The 20,742-nt window shown below is 34.5% G+C and overlaps 1 protein-coding gene across 4 annotated transcripts in view; it reads right to left on the reverse strand.

The window, feature by feature from the left end:
* The window catches only part of LOC150095560 (DNA-binding protein RFX2-like), a 663,123-nt gene that overhangs the window by 590,348 nt on the left and 52,033 nt on the right, over nucleotides 1-20,742 (reverse strand). For all 4 annotated transcript variants that reach the window (XM_090410808.1, XM_090410810.1, XM_090410811.1 and 1 more), the window contains exon 3: nucleotides 12,846-12,935. The gene's annotated coding sequence lies outside the window, so the exon portion shown is untranslated. The remainder of the gene's footprint in view (nucleotides 1-12,845; nucleotides 12,936-20,742) is intronic.

The raw sequence follows: 20,742 nt of genomic DNA on the forward strand, positions 1-20,742 counted from the left end.
AAAGGCATATAACAAAGTTGCCAAGACAAAAGCTGCTCAAAACCTGCATTATATGGTGTAAATGAGACATTATATTGGGCAATATAGTCTGTATTTGAGATAAAGGTCAGCAGTTAGAATTGAAGGAGGTACAAGAAGATGAGACAACATTCATCATCTATATGGATCACATTATGAAGAAACATGGCATTAAACATGATATCAAAACTGATGTTAATTTGAGCTCTTTAATTTATGCAGGTAATGTTATACTCCTAAGCAAATCCAGTACAAGTCTGCAGGATTCGACTAAATTAAATGATCGCTATAATAAATTAGGTATGAAATTCAGCAATTAAAAGACAAAGACAATGAAAATGGGAAGACACATCAAAATCATTTACTACATTCTGAATGGAGAATCTAATATGGAATAAGAGAGAAATCAATCAAAAACACTAAACTAGATGTATACAAGGCAGTGTTTGAACCAATTTTATCTTAAGAATATGAGAGCTGGATTAAAAATAACACTTGATCAGCTGGAGGCTACTTATATGAGAGTTCTGAGAAAGATTAGGGGGGGTGAATGATATCATTGGTAGTATTGTATTAAAAATGAGGATACAGGTATCCTTCGTTATACGCGCTCTCACTTTACGTGTTTTCGCTATAATGCGATTTTAAAAAGTTAATTAAAAAAATCGCAACCAGTAGCAATTTCACAGTCACCCTGTGCGTGGTCACGACTTTCTGTGCACACTGCTTTGACAAGGTGGCATCGTGTTGCTTGTCAGTCTCACAGAAGGTGTAGAGCTAGTAATCTCAATTGTTGGAGTCTTCTGCAATGCAAACATTATGGAAAAAAGAGGTAATTGTGATCAAAATACTTCCAAGACTAAAAAACAGAGAAAAGCTATAATACTCGAGGAAAAATTAGAAGTTATAAAGAGGTATAAAGGTAATGAGCGCACAGTCGACATAGTCAAAGCTACAGGAATTTCAGAATCAACTTTAAGATCAATAAGAAATCAAGCAGAGAAAATAAAAGAAAGTTGTAAAAGTGCGACGAGAATGTTGACAACTAAGATAACACAGATAAGGGCACCAATTATGGAGAAATTGGAAAGGATGTTGGCCCAATGGATTGAACATGAAAATCAACATGCTGTTCTGTTATCCACCTTGATTATCCAAGCTAAAGCAAAAAGTTTATTTGATGATTTGAATGCTATAGATCCTGATCCTAAAGTGCAATCTTTTGCTGCAAGTGCTGGGTGGCTTGAATGTTTCAAGATGCGACATGGATTCCATAATCTCAAGCTGACTGGTGAGGCTGCGGGAGTTGTTGTTGTTGCTGCTGCTGAGAACTTTCCAGCAAAATTTCTAAGTGTAATTCAGGAACATGGTTATTGTGCACTGTGAAATTTGTCAATGAAATTTGTGTCGATGAAATTTGTGTGTTTTGTTTATAAGTTTAAATAATTCATTCATTAAAATTTCTCTTTGCTCATAGGTGTAACGTTTTCATTTTTTTATCCTTCTGAAGAAACCCCTATCTCACCCATGCTACATTCAACTCACTTTACATGACTTCGTGTTACACGATTATTTCATAGAACCAATTAATCGCATAAAGTGAGGGACGCTTGTATTAGGGAAAAAACTTGTTGCTGTTTGCTCTCAGGAATGTATTAGCAGAGATAATCTGGTAGTATGGTCACTTAAACAGAATGGGAAAGGAAAGATTATCACAACAAGTGTTTTTTTTTTCCAGGATGATGGGAAAAAGACTCAGAGGAAGACCAAGGTTTTGGGGGATTGATAATATGTGACAATATTGAAGTCTTGAGAAATCAGAGAGTAATTTGGAGGAAAATTTGATAGGAAGTTATTAATGGATTAATTTTTTTCAGGTAATACTATTGTATTATCCTGTACACCCTCCTGAGGGTGAATATCAAGAATTTGATGATGAACTTACATTAAACAATAATTTTAACTACAGAATTTTCCCATGTCTGTTCCATTTCTGGTACAACTAAAAATGGAATAACAGGCACAATATAACATACAATTAACAGAAAGATAAAATTCTAAAGTGCTACAACAGCTTCAGCAAGGTAATAGCAAATTCCCAATTTGGAGGAAAAAAAATTTTTTTTTGAAAAAAAGGAAATGTCAGCAGGCTGATAAAGTGCCATCTTCCATAAGGAGTTAAACATAGGCCATCATGTCTGTTTATGTTTGAACAGTGTAGTAATGTTCCACAAGTTTCCTTATAAAGATTAGCTCTAACACATTCCTGAATTCTAACAATGACAAGTTCTTTCCTAATATCCAAATTTTTAATGTGATAATGCCATTCATTCCATCTACTCACTCCACTAATCTTTCTCAGAACCCTCTGTAGTCTTCAGGCTTTGATCAAGTGTTTTATTTCTAACCTAGCTCTTAGATATGCAAGTTAAAATTGGTTTGAACACTATCTTGTATACAGCCAATTTTGCAATTTGACTAATTTTTCTCTTATTCCATATAAATTCATTCAGTTGACTTTCTATCATATCAGCTTGGCTAATTGTGTTGTCTATTTCCATATTTAATTTGCTATCTTCACTAAAAACTGTGCTTAAATAACTGAAATATGTTAATTGTTCTATTGATTCTCTATTAGAGCCTCTGTAGCTCAGTCGATATAGATGAAGCCCTTTGATCAGAAAGACCTGGGTTCGATTCCCATCAGTGTCGTGTCTCCAGTCTTTGATCAAGTGTTTTATTTCTAACCCAGCTCTAAGATATGTAAGTTAAAATTGGTTTGAACACTATCTTGTATACAATAATATTTTTTTACACACTCTTCTTTTCAACATGAAATTCAATTTTATCCTGCTCAAAACATAAATAGTGATCAAATCCTCATATTTGTTTCCTGAACTAGTAGGAAAACATCACTACCAACTATAATATAGTCAATGAGACTTTTCTCATTTTTACATCTTATCCCCTGTGTGAATTTGTGAACATTTTTTTTTTAAGTTGGATCATGGTGTTAGTTCTTTTCAAAGCTAACGCACCTGCTCTTCCAATCATCAGTTTTTAGAAGCTTTTTAATCCTTAAAGAATAACAACAACCTTATTAATTAAAGCAAACAATGGCAAGGCAGTGGTTGTACAAGATAAAAAAAGAATATTACAACAAGATTTTCATATTACTCCATGACTATTTTACTTACAACCTGCTCTATTCCGATCTCAGTGATAGCCAGATTAATAAACTTTATAATCTTGTTGAAAATGTCTCTCTCTGGGATGAAACTCGGATGATTTAAAACAAAAACTCAAGACCTTCCATGCACATCTCCCAGTCTCACATCATATTAAGAACATTTTGGATTCAGAAACAAAATCTGTTATCTCGTTTCAGCCCTTCTGATGTTATGATTAGCTTACATATTGTATTGCTCTTTGCCAACATTTGTTTATTAGATACCACTGAATTACTCAAGAAAAATTTTCCTTCAGATATCATTAAACTTTTTTTTTTTGATTTTGTTATTCAGTCTGGATATTTTACTATTCAAAATAAAATGCACCAACAAACTGAAAGTACGGCAGTGGGAAGTCCTCTTTCACTCACACTTGCTCTATGGAATGTTTTAAATTTCTCCTCAACAATGTTTTCCCCAAACCTACTTTTGTATACATATGTCAATATCATTGCAATATGGAATGGTTCCTCTATTTTGTATCTAAAATAAATACAGTTCATTTCAGAAAGAAAAGAAAACAACCAATTAGACTTCTGATCAGTTCCTGCTAATTTTTCATCAACAGGATGGCACTCTTCACTTCTAAGTGTTTTGGAAGTAAAACTCACACAGGCCATTATATTCATACAAAATTACACCATCATCCTAGTCAAAAAATTCTACTATTAAGACCTAAATTTATCGTGCCATGCTTTATGTCTACAGATGACTTAGTACATAAAGAATTGCCTTACATCCAATGAACCCTCTTAACAAACGATTGCAGTTTCTGTTAAGAAGAAATCTTGTATTCCACTTTCCTATTTTAAAGGAATATCCAGATGCAATGCAAAATTTGGAAGCCTCCTCAACATCTATGTGATATTTGTCCTATCAGGAAAATCACCACCTTTCTTTCAACAAAAGACAAGCTTCCTCCACTTAATTTTCCAGAGAAGATACAAGAAATAAGAAAAGCATAACTGACTATATTGTAGTTGATAGTGATGTTTTCTCACTAGTTCAGGACACAAGTATACAGAGGATTTGAAATAGTAAGTGATCACTATTTAGTTTTCAGCAGGATAAAATTGAATTTCATATTGAAAATAAGCATGTGTAAGAGAGTTTTAAAACGAATCCAAGTAGAGCAACTTTCAAAGGTGATCTGTAGACTCAAACATGCAACCATTATTCAAGAAAAAATGTGAGAGTTTGAAAACAAAAACTAAACCTTGGAAATTTATTAGCAAACCATGAAGAAAACATTGACTGGTTCAACTAGAGAAGCATGTGGTGAGGCTTTTAGTAAGGATAGAAAAAACAGCTCCATGGTTGACTCAGGGAGTTAAAGAGGCAGTCAAGGAAAAGAAGAAAGCATATCGAAAGTTACTGGCAAGTAAGTCAGTTTGTGCTCTTAGAGGATGCAGAGAAAAATGTAAGAATGAAGCACTGTGTAAAACTAACTAAATGAAAGTCATGGCAAGACTTGGTAAGAATTTAGAAAATAAATAAAGAGAAGGTCGCAAAATATTCTGGAGGCTATTAAAAAAGCTTAGAAATGGAGGAAAGAGTACTGTGAAAGAAATCAGAGATGATAGGGGTGACATAAAAACTAAAGATATTCTAGATGTCTAAAGTAATTACTTTCAAAGATTGCTATGTGAAAAAACAGCAATCTTTGATGGCTTTTTCTACTTCAAGTAGAAAAAAACCATCAAAAATATCCATACTTGAAGCAGAAAAAATTCAACCAGAAATGCTGAAATATCGAGGTATAAAAGTTTTACAGTGGCCACTGCATAATTCAGAAGACCTGGTCAGAGGGTCAAATTCAATATAACTGGAGTAAAGCTCTCATAGTGCCCATCTATAAAAAGGGAAATAAAACTGGATCTGAGAATTACAAAGTACTTCCCTACTCAATGTTCCTGGCAAGATTTATTCAAGTATAGTTGAGAAATCGCTAAGAAAAATTGTGGCAGGGAAGTTTGGTGAAGAACAAGCTGGATTCAGGCCAGATAAGATGTTTTCAGGATCACATTTTCACTTTAACACATATAGTTGTGAAATCTTGAGAATATAACAAGGATATGTATTTAAGTTTTATAGATCTGGAAAAGGCATATGACAAAGTGCTAAGAGGAAAGCTCTTCAAAACACTACAGTTATATTGCTGTAAATGAGACATTATGTTAGTTTATTTTGGCGTATTGATTACAACACAGATTGATAAGAAAATAATATTTATTAACTTATTAGCTGATATTTCACTGGTGGTATATCCCCAGCATCTTCAGAGCAAGAACATTTTGTCACAATAACAATTTGGTATAACGGTGGGATTAGTTTTAAAAAAAACGGTAATGGACAACACAATGAAATAAAGTCCTAACTGTCATCATCTATGTTGGAAAAAGGGAGAAAACAAGTATTAATTAGATCTTAAAATGACTGTCTCCCATATTTTTGGTAAATTTATACAGCCATATTTGTTGAGGTTTGGAGCATGTCTTAAAGCTGCTATTGATTCTAAAAATAATACCTCTGACTTATGACTTGTGTACATTCTTTCTTCCTAGATACACTAATCACATGGCTTCAAGATGGTTCATTATCTTTTTCTGTTTATAGAAAACCTGCACATACATAGAGATATTTTGCATAAATATTCATACCATCATCCAGCTTAACAGTATAGTATCCTAAACACACTAATTCTCAGAGCTAGAGTTATCTGTTCCAATGACAATGCACTTACCAATGAACTCACTTACTTGCATCAAGTAAGTGAGTTACACTTTCTTAGCCAATGGTTATAATCCCCATAGGATAGAAAAAACACTACTTGCTCCCCAGAAATCCCCTCCAATGCCTATCACATAAGACTACAGAAAACTGTTACCATCCCATACATTCAAGGCACATCTGAAAAGATATCTAGAATGCTTAATAAATATCAGCTATGCATCAAATTTGAACCATATGTCCAATTGGCAACTTTCATCCATTCATCTAAGGACAAACTCTCTTCTTTATCACATTCAGGAGTTCATGAAGGATCCTGTTCTTGTCACCTGGCTTACTATGGACAGACAGTAAGAACTGCTAACATCTGCATTGGTGAACATAAAAAATACATTTGGCACTATCACTGTGACAAGTCAGGTATAGCAGACCATGCCCTGGATACCCCCCCCCACACACAGGATCAAATGGAAGAAAACAAAAGTGTTACACAGAAGTCATTAAAAGTCGAGAGATTGTTTATGGAATTAACAGCAGCTTTAAAATGTACTCCAAACCTCAATAACTATGGCTGTATAAATTTACCAAAAATCTGGAAGACAGTAATTTTAAGATCTAATTAATACTTGTTTTCTCTCTTTTTCTAACATATATGGCACCAATTAGGAATTTAGTTTCTTGTGTTGTCCATTACAATTTTTTTTTAAACTGCTCCCACTGTTATACCAAATTGTCATTTTGTGTACTGTGAAAAACTGTTCTTGTGCTCTGAAGATGCTGGATATAACACCAGCAAAATATCAGCTAATAAGTTAATAAATATTAATTATTTTCTCAAAGTCTGCAACAAAATGCCTACCAGCATGAGTAATATGACAACGATGACACATACAAGAATGGTATCGCAATCGTCCTTCATCAAGGTAAGGATGTGTGAGGGTACTTGTACAAGAGATCCTACTGTCAGGGTTGAAAACAAGCATCTGAGTTAGGAGATGCACTGTTTCATGGGTGGCTTGAAAAGACAGTGTATATAGAACGGTCGTATAGACAGGCTTACGTGGTCTCCGCATCATATGAGCACGAGCTCCTTCACAGGCATATTTCATCTCTTTTACTGATGGTGTTCCCAAGAGGTCAGTGATAAGTTCTAGCTGCTTTTGAAAAAGATTTATCATCTGTTCACCAAGTTAAAGAGCGATTCCACAAATTTATTCTAGAACGATGTGCCAGCGCCAACCATGTGCCACTTTGTATTAATCCTCATTCTGCAGTATTAATTATTTTCTTATCATTCTGTGTTGAAATCAATATCGTTAAAATAAACTAACATGTACTTGCAACACATAATAAGCCTTTCCACTCAAATGGAACATTATATTGAGCAATACATAGTCTCTATTTAAGCTGTAAGTAAGCAGTTAGAATTGAAGGAGGTACATGAAGATGGTTTCATATTATGATCCTAAACCAATCTAGTGCAAGTCTCCAGGATTCTTTAACTAAACTGAATAACAACCGTAATAAATTTGGCATGAAAATCTGCAATAATAAGACCAAAACTATGAAAAGAGGCAGGAACATTTCAGCTATTTGGGTACAATTTTTAGGGAAAATGGCAAATTAAATTTGGAAATAGACAACAGAATGAGCAAAGCTGGTGTGGTTGGGGAGTCAGTTGAATATGACAGTCTTGAGAAAAAACCATTAATGCCATCATTATGGCATCATTAATACCATAATGAGAATTAATAGCAGAATCATATTAAAAATGAAGACATCAGAAAGGAACTTGACATTGTTAGCATTCAAGAATGTGTGAGCTGAATTAATCTAAGGTGTTTTGGTCACTTAAACAGAATGGGAGAGGGAGAGATTATCAAAACAGGTGTGTGATGCCAAGAAAAAGATCCAGAAGAAACCAAAAACTAGATGGGTTGATTCATTCAAAAGTATCTTAGAAAACTTAAATGTTAGGTACAACAATATTGGAGTAATAGACTAATTTGGAAAAAAATTGCTGATAAGAAATTAACAAGAATGGAAACTTAATCATGTAGTTCTGTCATAGTAGCTTGTACACTCCTTCAGGATACATAGCATGAAATTGATGGTAATAGCATATTACTTCTGATTTTCATATATTTATTGTATTTGGTATTTCCTGATGTTTTGTTGAAATACTGCAACATTAAAATAGTATCATAAATTGTTGTCAAAAGCTTACAAAATCAACAGAGCAGCAACAAAATAAGAAATTCTGGCCTGAATAGTGAAATTGTAAACAAGGAGCAATGAATAGAATGCCATTTCAAAAACTAATGCATATCAAAGATGAATGAACTTTGCTAATATCAAGTGAAACAAATTATTAGACAGATCATGAGGAAATTGAAAAAGTAAAAAAGTGATTACAGAGACATAGGAAGGACAAGAAAGGTAAGCAGTAAAAGGAGAAACAAAAAAGTACTGAATAAGGTAATAATATTGAATAACAATAATCGCATAGAGTTGAGTATTAGGAGTCTGATAAAATGGCATGAGACCTAATACAGAGAATTAGGGAAACTAGATTATGATGGAAGGAATGGTGAGAATCTAGGCATGAGTAACTAAGTTATGTAACTATGTTAATGATATGTTTAGTTGGTGACTGAAAAGATGATTGCATACTCATGGGGTTTATGTTCGTATAAGTGAATCATTGGAAATAAACTGAAAAGATGATTGCATACTCATGGGGGCTTGGACTTATTAAATGTGTGCATGTTCATATAACTGAATCATTGGAAATAAACAGGAATCTGAAAGTTGTCCAACTGTATCATGCAGACCACAGAAAGGAGTATACAAAAAAGCATAGAGGTGATTTATGTCTGTACACAAACACCAGGGGTATCAGAAACAAAAGAGGGCAGAGTTTGTTGCCTTGGTTAATTCAATGCAGCCTCAGATTACTGGCATTAGTGAGACCAGGCACTCTAAGGCAGATATATTAACGTGTATCAAGTGTAAAGGATACAGTATTTTTAGGAAGAATAGACTAGACAGAAGAGGATGGGATGGGATATTAATAATATTGGATGATTTGAGTCCAATAGTATGGTAGAAAGCTATGGCTGCAATATTAGAACAATTTTCCATGTACAAGTGAGTTGGAAGCTATATGATGTAAGATGGAGGCTAATGAGATAAAATACATCATAGTGTGTTGTTGCAAACCTTTGATAATCTGCTGGTGATGAAGAAATACACCAGCAAATAAACCTAATGAGTACTAATTGATTAAATGATATGATTATTATCACAGGTGACTTTAATTATGCAAATACCGATTGAGTAGCAGTGAAATCTCATGAAAAGAATGCAGCTGAATGTACTAAGCTGTTGTGAGACAACTTCCTTAAAAGGCATATGACAGAAGGAACTCAAGGTCAAAGAGTACTACACTTGATTATACTGTGTGAGGGGATTTCGTTAAAGAAGTGATGGTTTCTGCTTCTGGATGATGAGTGATCATGCTATGCTGACCTGGGAAGTGACGTATGGATGTTCCATTCAAAAAAGATATGTGCTGAACTACAAAGCAGGAAATTATTATCAACTGAGGAGAATACTAAGTTCAATCCCAATGATATCAGTTACTAGATGGGAAGGATATTGAAAATGCATGGGAAGTATTAAAAATACATCAATGATGCAATACTGGAATGTGTCCTTAGAATTTGAAGAATAAATAGGGTGGGAGTGAAATGGATATGCAATCTTATTGAGCAAGAGATTCTTGAGAAAAAGATGATGTGAAAGGAATACTGTGTGCATAAGAATGATACAACTTGTAAATACACCATTACAGTTTCGATGTAATTACATTTCATTAAAATTACAGTTCTGAAAATTACAAGGTGCAGGTGAGAAGAGTTAAAACATTTTAAGGAAAACTAAGTCCGAGTATGAAAAGAAACTGGCTCAGCAAGTTAAAGAAAGAATGAATGTGAAAGAATAACTCCACTGAATGTGAATGGTATGCAGGTACAAAAGGAAGTGTTCAACTAAGAAGTGTCCATTTTGTTAAACATCATCAATTTAGCATATGCAACATGGAGATCAATGCTACTTCTACAATTAATGAAGAAACTCAGGCGTATGAGGAAGAGATACTAGAGCTGTTGTATAAAGAAAATATGAATTTGGCAATAAGGGCTCATGGGATATCCCCACAAATGCTAAAAGAGTGCTCAACTGATATATCTGTGCCTTTGACCTGGCTGTATAATCTGAGTCTCAGCACAGGGAAAATTCCACAGGAGTGGAAAGATTGTATGATAATTCTACTGCACAAAGGATTGTGCAAAGACTAATGCATCTAACTATTGACTTATCAAAATCACTGGAGAGTGATGGTGAAGATTTTGAAAAAGTTCATAGAGTTTGCACACAGAAATGGGTTGACAAAAATCTACACTTTACAACGATCAGCACTGAGTTCATTTTATTTTATAATAATTTTGTGGTTGATTCAGACAAAGGAAATGAATACACCATGATACTTTTCGACTTTGGTTAGGCTTTTGACAGAATATAGCATATTCCATAAGTTGGAGGATATGGGATTTGGTTAGAAACTATTAGTGTGGATAAGAGAATGGCTGTCTGAGAAATATCAAAAAGTGGTGTATGTATGAAGAGGGTAAGTCTGCAAGATTTAAAGTGACCAGCGGTGTACCACAAGATAAGTCCTTAGTCCATTGTTATTCCATCTTTATATTAATGACAATGGATAGGATTTCACATGTATCACCATGTGACATACAGCTGTTTGCTGATGATGCAAAGATAGAGGGCAATAAGAGGGCGATAGAGGGTAGGAATATGACTGATGTATACATTAAAGATGTCAAGAAATTATATTCTTGGTTTAATTCTTTATCCAAGTGTAAGCAAACAAAGTTTGTGCATGAAGTATAGCAGTGCTACTTGTATATATGGCTAATGACTTCGCATCAATTTCCTTAGTATCGCATATGCAAAAACCACATCATTTTGGGTATGTATAACGATATGCATTATGGGAGGGGCCACCACTAGACCAGTTTCGACCTTCACTGAGGTCTCATCAGTGGGAGTCAGACCCCAAAATTGAAGTAATGCAAAAGTCACATATTTCCCATAGTGAAAAGGTGTATCACCTTATTATTAAATTACTCTGGATCAGATATTGATGTGAAGCCATTAGCCTCTATATACAAGTAGCACAATTGTGAAGATAATTCACATGTAAACTTTGTTTGCTTACACTTGGATAAAGGATTAAACCAAAAATCACTGTTTAATAGCATGTCTCATAAATACTCTGAATATAAATAGGCTTTATGAATTTTGCTGAGGAGAGGTTGTAATTGATAAGAGTAGTGGAACATTTTTTTTTTGTTTTTGTTTTTTTGTGCAGAATTCAAAAGAAAGAAAAAAATGAAAGTAAACCACTAAACATATGCAGAATTTACAATCTAGTAATGCTAAGGAAAACACAAAAGCATAATATTGCATTAATCTTATGATGCCAAGATTATCAAAGGGAACAATTTTATTATATTGATAGGATATTAATCAAATCTATTTAAATAATGTAGGGCATGAAAAAATATATTTGCAGGTGTATTACATTTAATATAATAAATAAATCAGATATGTATATGTTCATTTCAAAGGATCTACCTAAAAATAAGAGTCCTATTTTTTTTTATAATACATGTGTTTGGTTCAACAACAATAATATGTAATTTGTGAATCCATGATATTTATTAATTATGATTTATGTTGTAATTTCCATTAAGTCACAATTAAGTAGCAATCATTTATGAATGCTAGTTAAATGGGACACACAGTATAATTTCAGTTCAGTTCTTGAAATTATGAGGAAAAAAAAGTTTTGGGTTCTATTCAGTAGCATCTACCAAAGTACAAGGAAGATAACTTATTTCCATGGCTTCACACTTCGCTGAAGTGTTAGCAAAACAGTTTAAATGAAAATTTTAAAAAATTTTCATCTCTGAATAATAATTTTAAAAATGTCCATTTCTGTCTGTTTTGCTAACAATTGTGTTTGCAGCTGAGGAAATAAGTTATCTTCCTTTGTAATCTGGAGAAAGCACAGTTATGCAAACGCCATGGATGTCTTTTGAAATGATTTTCAAACGAATTTAATGTGGCCGGTTCATCACTCCTTGCAGCATCCCCTAACGGCAGTATTCATGACTGTAATGCATGTGTGTTCATGGGGCGGTTTGCCTGTTCTAGGGGGATGAAAAACCTGAGTTTGCAGGTTCGAATCCCACTGGGCATGGATCTTTTTTTGTATGACTGCCTGTGAAAATACTAGTAGTGGTGGTGGGCAGTAGATGGCATTTGTATAGATGAGGAGGTCCACTGAAGTTCGTGAATTGAGTGGTGGAGAATTGTAGAGTAGGTGCCCTCCCTGGAGCAGTCACATAATAATAATAACCCTACCTCTATATAAGACCGGCTAACCCAGGTCTTTCCAACCAAAGGGCTTTGTCAGTGCCAACTGAGCTATGGAGGTTCTACCTAATATTGGGTACAAAACAATTAACTAAGATTCCTTGGAACATCTATCTACCCAAACTCCGAAGGGATCAATCATGTGAATCACTAATTAAAAAGTACATAAACTATCAATGTCCATATATATTTAGGGAACAAAAATCTAATACAATGCTATATATATATAAAAAATAGAAAATTATTTTTTTAAAAAAAAGGAAAATTTACTTTCATTAATACTGGAAAAGGATCTAATCTATGGAAATCAGATTTTAATATATTAAATAAAGTAAAATTAAAACTTACCAAAAATGGTAACCCCAAATTTTCTCCCCTAATTTTCTCGTAGAAATAACGCAAGTTCTTTCATTCCAGCAATTACTTCTGCATAATTTGCTGAAAGAAATTCATAAAATATTAAGCTATCAATAACAACATGTAACAACATATACACAAAACTTTAAACACGTCAAAACACTCCTGGATATAGTGCTAACTATATTATAACATAATCTCTAATCCTTGTTCTATGCTGCAGTACACTTTAATATGAAAATAAACCTTATTATAATGTAGGCATCTTAATGAAGGTCAATGAAGTATAATTGGTTATAACTTTCAATTTTTTATAGTGATAGGAGACAGTGGTTTTTTAGTGGGACTAACCAAATTGAATTATAATCTCTTTGAGCAGATAGTGTGCCTGTTCCCTAACTAACAGGCTGTGAGTTCAAATCTGATATAAGGCATGGGCATTTGTAAAAGATTGCTCTGACAAAGCTTATATAGCTAACTTTGATAATTTCAAATTCTTGCATAGGCAATCGGTAAATGTCTTCGTGCCATTCCAAAACACAGAACATTCAACGTTCCCCTCTCTGATTTTTTGACCAGAAGAAATCATTAGAATCTTGTCCAAATTGGGTACCAAAAAGTCTCCTGATCACCAATAGCATTTTTCCAATTGTGCTCCTGTTCTGTGCTTCCTTTTTATTCTTACCTATTCATTTGGTATCTATCCAGGACAAATGTTTGAATTGGAAGAACTGAAAAAATAATAATAATAATAAATAAATAATAATAATTCAAGGAAATGAAGCATAGAAGTCATGAAGATTATCGTATTTGGCATTCTTATAATGCCAAACATGGTAATGAGGTGTGATTATGTGACTGATCCAAGAGATCAAGAGAAAAAATCAACATTACATTGTGATCCCAAATTGCCCACAAGAAGAACTTCCAAAGCACACGAAAACTATAATATATTTAAAACAATTATTTATGATCATTAGTGAGGAAGAGATCTAAGGTGTATGGAGAGTTAGAGTTGTTAAGGTTACCTAATTTTCTGGAAGGCATGTAAACAATCTTTGTAAGTTTACAGGTGACAGCAAATTGCTGAAAATATTACCTTCACCTGTACATTTCAGGCCTCCAATGATTCATAGCAATGAAATTCATCTCCCACCTAAAGACAATCATAAACATCCATGTCCATGATTGGATTCGAACTGATGACCTGCTAGATGGAAAGAAGGTATATTAACCACTTAGCTAACCAGGCCAGAAATAATTAATTGTTTCATTACTAGTTCCCTATCAAATTGGTTTTTATTTATGAGGTCTCCAGTATACTTAGCTTTTATTTTTCGATATTTTAAGATATTTTTAACTGCATCAATTCATCTTATTCTTTCTCTGAGTGTTTTCCTCAGTCATTTTTGCATTGTAATAAACAATATTACGGCAAGATTCAAACCTTACATAAAATTAAAAAACAGTTATCTCATCTAAAGATACAGATTTACTTGCCAGGAACAGTATGATTTCTTCTTTTCCAGGACTGTCTCTTTAACAGAACTGATTATCACTTAAGCAGGATCAATAGAAAACCAAGTGGAACCAGAAACAGAATTTGCAGAAATGCTGTGTTAACATAATTAGATAGTACCAAGATTAAGAGGACCCACACAGGTGAGATTTTTCTGAATAATAAATACAAGACAATTTCTTCAGACACTGGAAATTAAAGGAAAGGATAGCTATAGTATAGAAGTAGCTTGAAGATAATATTCTTGAATAGGAATCATTTCGGATAGAATGAGTTGATTTCAAAATAGAAAATTAGACAGTAACACATAGTTGTGACTGTTATTCTACTGAAAGTTCTAATAGGGGAAGAAGGTCAGGTTTTTTTTTTTTTTTTGAGTCAATAGAGAGAGGGGTAGCCGAGAGGAAGAAAAAAGAAAAAACTGATTTCTGTTAGACAGTTAGCAGAGCAGAAAAACACGAATGCCAGACATATGGAAATTTGTCTTTTTCTCCAAATTTTGTCCAAAAGGCAAAGCTAATAAAGTACCTACTAGATTTCTACTCGTGTTATTTTTTTTTATTTTTTTTTTTTTGTGAACAGCTGAAAGTTGCATTCTTTGGAAAAGGAAGAGTGGGGGAGGTTATTCCAAGGAATAGAAATAAATGGAAATAAAGAGTAGGAAGAGAATTTGGTTTGGCAAATTTCAAGCCAGACTGTAAATGGGTGTTGGTTAGCAGCAGTTCTTGTTCTTGTTGATTTTGCATGCAAGTGGAGGCATGATAGCAAACCAATTCAGTAGAGCACTGTCCATGAAAGTATTTGTAGAACAGATATAAGGCAGAAGTTAAAGACTATGGGATAGGGTCTGAAGTGAATCTTTGAGAGAGGGATGACTAATTAACTAATTTTGGATAGGATCAAGCAATCTTAGGATTTTGGTGCACCACCACCCCAAATATGTGAGCAATATTTGAACAATTTGGGATTTGTATAGAGTTAGCAGCTGTAAAGGTATGTAATAGTGTCTTAAGCAGAAAATTACTTTTTTTTTTTTTTTTTGTGACTGTGGAAGCTATGGTTGAGATGTGTTTGTGGCAGGAAACATTGGAAGTATAGGTCAGTCCAAGAAGGGAAACTTGATTCTGCTTGGATATCACAGTATTACTGATAGTTGAGAGAAGAGATTTGAGCTCTTTCTTGCAAGAGATCAGACAGGACTAAGTTTTGATAGTATTGAAGTTTACAAGGTTGTCCTTGCCCTATTGGGATATAGCTAGGAGGTCAGAATTTGGGCTGATCATGGTGAATCTTGAGGGTTCTAGGGCACTACAAAGCTTGCCAAATGAAACGGAGAAATGGAGTGTACTGTTGTCTGTGAATAGGAGTTGAATTTCCCCACCAATACACTAGTATCCCAGGGTTCTGTATGTTCATTCAATTCCTTCCTTATATACAGAAGGAAGAGATTGAGTGAACATACAAAACCCTGGGAAACTCCTGTATTGGTGGGGAAATCTGAGGAGAGAAAACCATCCACCACAACTTGTAGTAAGCGACCAGTGAGAAAGTTGGCAATACAGTTGCATAGGTGGAAGGCAGACCATAGAATGACAGTTTGTTAAATAAGGCCCCTTGTACTAATCACTATCAAATGTTTTTGAAATGTTGAGAGTAATCATCTGAGTTTCTGTGAATTTTTCCTTGGCTTGAGTCCCAGAGATGGAGGCTAAAAAATCGTAGATGCCAGTTGAATAGGATAGAATGAAGAGACATTGCAGGATAGGTGTTAGTTTTGGGGGGGCAAGTTTTTAGTGCATTAGGTAGGATACCATCAGAATTCCTTGTTTGTATTAATGTTATTAAGGCTTATTTGGATTCTTTCTAGCAGAAGACTTTGGATGACATGAAGAGAGCAGTTCTTGGTAAATAGAGAACTCAGTGGTCATCAATGTATTAAGTGGAAGAAAAGAGTGATGCCAGTAAGTCAGTCTTGTCTTTTGGTGATGTGGCTATAGTACTATCTGGATGTGAGAGTGGTAGAAACACAAGTGGGCAAAAGTGTGTGTGTGCCCCCAGCATCCTTAGCAAGTGACCAGAAGGCAAGACTGTCATTCATAGTAAAAAAGCTGTCCTGTGTAGTGACCCCCCACACACACACATAACACAGATATCATACTACATAAATGCAAGCAAAACAGAGTAGAAGTTTTATTGTATCACTAAATATAGAAACAAGAGTTTGGGTACTATATCTAGTGATATTTAGATCAGTTAGTGTAATTTAAATGTTATACATTATTATTATTATGTGACACCTCCAGGGAGTCCAAAGACTCATCGAGGGAGGACACCTACTCTACAACTCTCTGTCTCCACCACTAAAAATCCACCAACTACAGCGAACTGCATCATCTACGACAACGCAATCTACTGCCCATTGCCACCACTATATAGAAACAAGAGTTTGGGTACTATATCTAGTGATATTTAGATCAGCTAGTGTAATTTAAATGTTATATATTATTATGTGATACCTCCAGGGAGTCCAAAGACTCATTGAGGGAGGACACCTACTCTACAACTCTCTGTCTCCACCACTCAAATCCTCCAACTACAGCAAACTGCATCATCTACACCAACGCCATCTACTGCCCATTGCCACCACTAGTATTTTCACAATCACAAACATTCATGCCCACAGCAAGATTCGAGCCCACAACCTTTTGTCTGGAGAGCGAATATGCTAACCACTTGACCAACCAGGCCAGCAATATAATTTGAGACAGCTGGAATCAAAATGATGATCCTTTATAGTAAAATACACTTTCCTTCCCCTATATGCATGCAAGAAAAACAGAGTAGAAGTTTTTTATAGTGTTAAATACAGTATCTAGGTAAATACAGTGCCCTCACATACTATTTCAAATTTTCAGTTTTGCAGAAAATATGTGGTGACATTGTTCATAAAGTCATATGAACAAATGTGACCACGTTTTCATATAGTCAGAAAATCGATTGAATTATCCTGTCCCATCTCATCTTTCATTTCAGGTGCATTGGCCTGTCACTGGTCAGCTAATTTAATTTATGTAAACTAAATTTAAAATATTTTATTAAAACAAAGAGCCAAAAGGCTTCAGTTTGGCGATGCAAAATTTATAAAAATCAAGTGGATATCAGATCCAGCATTATTTCAAAGCCAAATGTAGAAACTATGAGAGTTTCTTAAAAATAAGTTGACAAGAGAGCTCATGGGAATACGCCCGCCGGCATTTACGAGTTGCCCTAGCGCAGACCACTTTAGAAAACATGCATGCTGCCCAGGTGTCCATATATTTGCTTTCTATTCGCTTTTTTTTTTCTTTTCTTTTCTTTTTTTTTTTTTTTTAAATTATAAAACTCTCATAGTTTCTACATTTGACTTTGAAATAATGCTGGATCTGACATCCACTTGATTTTTGTAATTTTTGCATCGCCAAACTGAAGCCTTTTGGCTCTTTGTTTTAGTAAACATGTTTACGCACTGACCGAGAGTTTGTTTATGAAAAATACACCTCTCCGACTCTTTCAATACTAAGTTCCTTAGTATCAAAAGAGAGTTTTTGCTCTCTGAAGGTTTCTGCCTGGTCTCTGACGAGAATCAACCAGTTCAAAACAGCTGTCAGGCCAGTGAAACCTCAAAAAAATGGACCAAATTAGAAAGCAAATATATGGACTCCTGGGCAGCGTGCATGTTTTCTAAAGTGGTCTGCGCTAGTATCTGTACAGGATTATAGAATAGCAAACAAACACTAACATAATTCTAAAAAGTGCCACATTGGTAGCTAATGTAAGATTACTTACATGGTCGATAATTTCCAAACTTTGGTTATTTTACATTAACTAAGGTGCCACTTTTTACAATTGCATGTTATTGTGATTGCTGTTCTGTAATCCTGTACTGAAGATGCCTATGACACTTAGGTGAAAATTCCACAATAAATAAGTTTTAATGTGAATTTTTTTCCATTTTTATATTTATATCATTATGACATTTACAGTATTCCAATATTGAAACAAATATATTGAAAATTTTGTAAGAATACACCCATCAAACATGGAAGAGATATAATACAATCAGACTAGTTCCCATGCAGGACACACACAGTCTTGTTTGAACATGTCTATCTAAATGCCATATATAACAATGTTGTTATTTCTATTTGTTCAAAATTTCTCATTTTATAATGTAACAAAATTTAACCCTTGCTTACTGGAAAATTATTTCAGTGCCCATAGTTGTGTTTTTATTTATAGGGGAAAAATACTAAGGAAAGTGATTGGATCTTAATCCACCTTTACCACGAGTTGCCTCAGACTGGCACTACGTTACCACAAGTTGCCTCAGACTTGCACTACGTGTAGGCACAAACTTGACTTACTTGTCTGTTTGCTTACTTGGGAAATAGGATTAAAAACCAAGTTTATATAAAATTACTTGGTATCTTGAATATATAATATACCCAAGTTAAAAAAACTTTCTACATACAATCAGCCATTCGTTGAGTAACTAAAAAGAACTCTTTTACTGATCCTAGTGCAGTAGATCCTGATGGCATCCATTATGAGATGATAAAACATCTTCCATAATCTTCTATGGATCTCCTTCTCTTACTGTACTGTCAGACCCCACTAATCGTATCCACAGGTTTGCCAACAAGAGTACCCCCCCCCCCCCATTCATCCTACTCTTTCAATAAACGACATAGTTTTCAGCTCTCCTAAGCTTCAAGATTATCTGCAACCGTTGCCTTAAATGTTGATCTCCTTACCATCCTTAAGTGGGGCAAGGATAACCTGGTCACTTTCAATGCCACCAAAATGCAGTTCTTACAAAAGGGATCTCAGCTCACTTTCCCTAATTTACAATAATAGACAAATCATAAGACAGGATCAGATCTCTCTTTGGACTGACGTTTATCTCCATCTTCTTAAAAATTAGCCATTCTTTTCTGCTCAAGATACTATTTTATACCCATCTACTAATGATATACAAATCCTAAATCCAGCCATCCTTTGGGTGATGTTTGCAAGTTTTGGGTGGTGCCCCTTAAACCTTAAATCTTCTCAATGCTGTTTAGAGGAAAGCATTTCAGCTCATAGATTATTCTTCCTTTACAGGCACACTGTTTCTGTTCCGTGTCTCTTCTGCTAGTACTTCCATGGTCACTGCTCCAGTAAACTGGCAAGCATCGTTTCATTTTCTGTTGGACCTGTTAAAATAAGAAGAGCAGCTGTCCGACATCTCTTTTCTATACAATGGCAAACACGTTGAAACTGTTTCTCCTCTTCCTCATTTATTCAGCATTCTTCTGTCTTCTGGAACAGCCTTCGTCATAATGTTTTCCAACAACCAAAACTTCCAGCTCTTCAAGAAAAATGTCAGTAGATTTCTTCTTTCTCAATCCTTACCTGCACTGCACCACATACATGACACCGATGTGCTGTAGATTCTCACACCTCTCATGGTGTGTAATAAAAAAAAAAAATTTTTTTTTACCTCTGTTATGTTAACCTCTGTTGCTTTATATATTCTGCGATGTAGAAATCCAGTACTTGTACAGTTCTCTCTGATAATTTTTATGTCCTTTTCGCTTGCACAGACGAAACTAGTTGTGTGTATTAATAAAGTTTAACTCAAAACATTGGTTTTCAGTCATCAAATAATAATTTTAATATGCTATCAAACCAAGTAAACCTTCAATTTAATAATATATACACAGTGGTACCTCGGCTTACGAACCATTCGACATACGAACTATTCGAGATACGAACTTTTTTCTTATCTGATTTTGACCTCTAGATACGTACCGTGATGCTTTTCTTTTCAAATAAACTAAAACGTGTTTTACATAATACTTTTTTTAACATTTTTATGCACATCTAGCTGAGCATGCACTGAATCGTCTCTAGTGTAACGATTGTTGTTACTACATCGTATTTATCTGAAATACGACGAACGCTGCACGTATTTGCTTTTTTGTGTATCTATTTTGGTATGGGCTTGAAGAAAAGAAGAAAATCACAATACAAATTAAGAAAGAGATTGTGGAAAAATATGAGAAAGGAGTCAGGCAAAGTGATCTGTGCAAGCAGTATGACTTGTCCAAATCCACCATAGCTACAATTGTGAAGAAAGCAGATTTTTATAAGGAACTGGATGTGGCCAAAGGAGTATCTATTGTGTCATCTTGAAGAAATAAAGTTATGGAAGAAATGGGAACTTTACTACCTGTCTGAATTAATGACATGCAATTGAAAGAAGATAGTATATCTCAAAACATGATCTGTTTACAAGCTCAAACTATTTACAAAGATCTTTCGCAGAACTTGCCATCCACTAGCAGT

The sequence above is a fragment of the Typopeltis vanoorti genome, chromosome 20, assembly GCF_054136105.1.
Source record: "Typopeltis vanoorti isolate ZY-2024b chromosome 20, IOZ_Tvanoo_1.0, whole genome shotgun sequence".
Lineage (NCBI taxonomy): Eukaryota > Metazoa > Arthropoda > Arachnida > Uropygi > Thelyphonidae > Typopeltis > Typopeltis vanoorti.